We start from the raw sequence: 3,494 nt of genomic DNA, 5'->3' as shown, positions 1-3,494 counted from the left end.
ATACATACCTGATCCGGCGCATGTGCTGACAGATATCCCGGTTTCCGTTGTGGAACAAGACTATCTGGCTGGTTAAGTCGGATAACAGTATCATTTGGACGAGGAAGTTATTTGAGAGATCGAGGATACGATCCGAGCCCGATACCCCGATCTTTTCACTTGAGATATGTGATTTAATTTACCGTTCAACATTTTATATTCTATATCTGTTGTTAGTACTTGCTGATGGTAGATAACGAAATTTGGAGACCAAATTTTTATAAGTGGGGGAGAATGTAAAATACCGGAAATAGGCGAATATTGATAAGGGAAATTTTCGGAATTTTTGGAAATTTTTCGGGAATTTTTCGGAGCTCGTATGGACGAGTTAACGGGGATAAGATTTGGGTTCCGGGAAAACCTGTTTAGGCTACCCATTTAAGTGAGGAAAAGTTTACATTTTCCTTTATTTTTCTTTTATTTCTTTTCTTTATTTCTCGTTTCCTCCGTTCCTCTTCATCGCCGAACCCACACGCGCCTATTCTCCGTGCCCTAACCTCCTAGCGCCGGCGGTTACCTCTTCCTCTCCGATCGAACGCCGGCCAAGCTTCTTCTTCCTCTCTCTTCCTCCTCGCCAGCGTTTGAGCAAGAGCCGCCAGATCCCTCTCCTCTCATCGCGCCGCACACCTTCGCCCTCCTCTGTTGGGCTCGCGACACCGCCGCCCTTTCTCCCGATCACTGGCGTGAAGAGGCGACTAGGGTTCCAAGGATCTTTGATTTTCCTTTTCTTGCTGTGATAGAAGTCTCGATTGAAGGTAAGTTTGGGTGTTCTTGACACACTTGTTGTCTTTGGGGATTTTTCTTTTTGTTTTTCGGTTTTGGCTTATGAAGGGTTGTCGGATTCGTTGCACGGTTCCAAGGTTGAGTGCAGGATGGTTAGAGATGCCCTGCCGAATTGAGTTTCCGAGATTGAGATTTATTCCTGCTCAGTATATGGATCTCTTCTAGGTTTAGATTTCTTGATTTTATTTTGGATTTAAGCGAATTAGTTTGAAATTTTGTTCCACTGGTTACTATCGAATTGGGAATAGTTTTAATGGATTTGGTGTATTGTTTGATGCTAACTAGTGTCCCTGTTGTTAAGGAATTAGTTTATACATAATTCTTGGTTTTGATGTTGAAATTGTTCATACTGGATTCTTACAAGAATATGGCATTGCACACCTGAACGGATGTTTTGTTGTTCCTTAGGTAGTTGTCGACAGAAGCTTTAGGGCAATGAGGTGGATTTCCAGCAGCCACCTTGTTTATGGCTGTGAACTTGAGGTATGATGTAGGAATCTTAATACCTTTTGTAATTGATGTGGTTTATGAATTTAGAATGGAACATGTGGGTGATCATGTTTTAGGTTCAGGTGTAATTGGATTTAGGTCTTTGGATTACTATCTAATGGTTTGTTTGGGGTTAAGGTAACTAACCCTAATTAACCATGGGATTTAATTAGGGTGTATTGATTTAGATTGTGCGGATTATGGTTTTCCCTAATTTAGTCTTGTGGATTTTATTTAGCTATTTAAATTCTTATGAATGTTAGCTAAATAAAAATATATATTGATTGACACAGGACCTTGACGCGAGACGATATCTCGACGTCAGATTTGGACCGGATACGATCCTTTCTTTTTGGAGGCGGGTACTTTTGACTTATGTCATTTGATATGCTTAGTAATTAAATTAACAGGTTGCATTAATTGTGTTTCTTATCTGTTTCGGTTAATCACTACCCAGATCTTACATGCTTGATTGATTGATTGGTTTTGCATCTCAGGTATATTTTACCTGTTTATACATGCTTATAGGGTAGTGATATACCATGCTTTACCATGTTCAGGACCTAGGTTTTATACCTTCTGTATACCTTTGGATTATTTTGGATTCGTTGACCTATGATGCATTTTTTATATATGTATGGATTAGGTCAGGATGTTTATATGGTTATTGCCATGCATCATTTGCATGATTGCATGCTGTGCGATAGTCCGCTCCATTATTGTTGAGCACATCGCCAGTTACATGGATCTGCACACACCACCCCTCATGGTGTTGCAGCAGGGACTCTGTTAGGCACCGTTGGTCCGCTCATGGGTAGTGTGACACAACGTGTTATCCGGCAGGGATTCCTCCCGTCATTGTGTACCGGGAGTTGAGAGCATTGCGCTCCCCATCTATGATTTGGGGTAGGAGGATAGGTGTACTCGGATCCCGTCCACTCGGTCACTCATCGAGTGGTGGTGTCACAGCTCTACCCACTCGGCCTCACTTTTGTATGAGATGACGGGGTGACCAGGACGCATCATTGGCATCATATGCATGATGCATTTATTGCTTGTGTTTGTTTGTTGCATTTATATGCTGCATATTGTTTGGATGCCTATGTTTGACATGCATGTGATTCCTATACCACTCGACTGTTTGACCTTATACTCGGGACTGGTTAGTACATTCTCCTGTTTACTTCAGGTACATATTTATATCTTTCTTATATCAGGAGACTGTACGCATGATTAGTGTTAGGTGTTATTTCTTTACTTTGCATATCAATTGTACCTGCTGAGTGTTGGACTCACCCCGCCTCCATTGTTGATATTTTCAGGTTGATGCTGTCAGGAGAGAGTTCCAGTTGCTGGTCCCTGCAGACCTCGAGGATAGGATTTGGTTTCCGTTTTGGTTTCTTTTCTGTTCTAGACTATTTAAAACTTGTTATGTTTTAGATTTATTCCACCTATGGACGTTGTATGGATTTTATGATGTCGATGAAATTGGATTTGGTTTTATTCTACTACATGCCTGCCTGGACGGCAGAAGAGGTAAGTTTGTCGGATTTGAGCTTTACGAGTGTAGTGGAGTAGGGTGAATTTCGAGTCAGAGTATTATTACTGCGTGATTGTGTCAGCCAGAGAGTGCTTGTAGAAATTTTTGATTGTCCGCCGTACAGGGGAGATGCTGCCGAAATTTTCTCGGACAGGGACTCCTCCGGGGCGTGACATCGGTAATCCCTCTTTGTTTGTGATTTAAATTTATTAGATCGAATAAATTTATTGAACTTCCTTACCATTAGGGCTGCTTTGCTTTCATCAATTGATTCTTCGGAATCTGAATCGTTTGTTCTTGTCTTCAGGGTAACGTTCTGACTCGGTCCTTTTCTTTGTCTTGCACACCGAGATTCGTGTAATTCGAAAGTAGACAAAAGACTTTCTAAAGTACTTACCTCGAGATCCTTGGATATATAGTAGGAGTCTACTATAGATGTACATTTAGGTGTTTTTGGGAAGACATTTAATGTATACCTTTGTGCATCCTGATTCATTACCGTTTCTCCAAGTTTTGATAAACTGGTGATTAGCTCTTTGAGTCTTTCGTGTAGTTGTGCTACTAACTCTCCTTCTTTCATCTGGAGGTTCATCGGTTGATTCTGGAGCACGTCTCATCTCGCAAGCTTTGTTTCGAAAGTTCC

General features: G+C 41.3%; 1 long non-coding RNA gene across 1 annotated transcript; it reads left to right on the top strand.

Annotated features, from left to right (window-relative positions):
• The first annotated feature begins 723 nt into the window (after nt 1-723).
• Nucleotides 724-1,661, top strand: LOC122021744. Its single transcript, XR_006122627.1, has 3 exons — nt 724-794; nt 1,231-1,305; nt 1,605-1,661. It is a non-coding gene; the product is annotated as an uncharacterized LOC122021744 (long non-coding RNA).
• The last annotated feature ends 1,833 nt before the right edge of the window (nt 1,662-3,494 follow it).

This window comes from Zingiber officinale, chromosome 9A, assembly GCF_018446385.1.
Source record: "Zingiber officinale cultivar Zhangliang chromosome 9A, Zo_v1.1, whole genome shotgun sequence".
NCBI classification, from domain to species: Eukaryota; Viridiplantae; Streptophyta; class Magnoliopsida; order Zingiberales; family Zingiberaceae; genus Zingiber; species Zingiber officinale.
The sequence above is the reverse complement of the archived record's forward strand: the minus strand, read 5'-3'. Positions and strand labels throughout refer to the sequence as shown.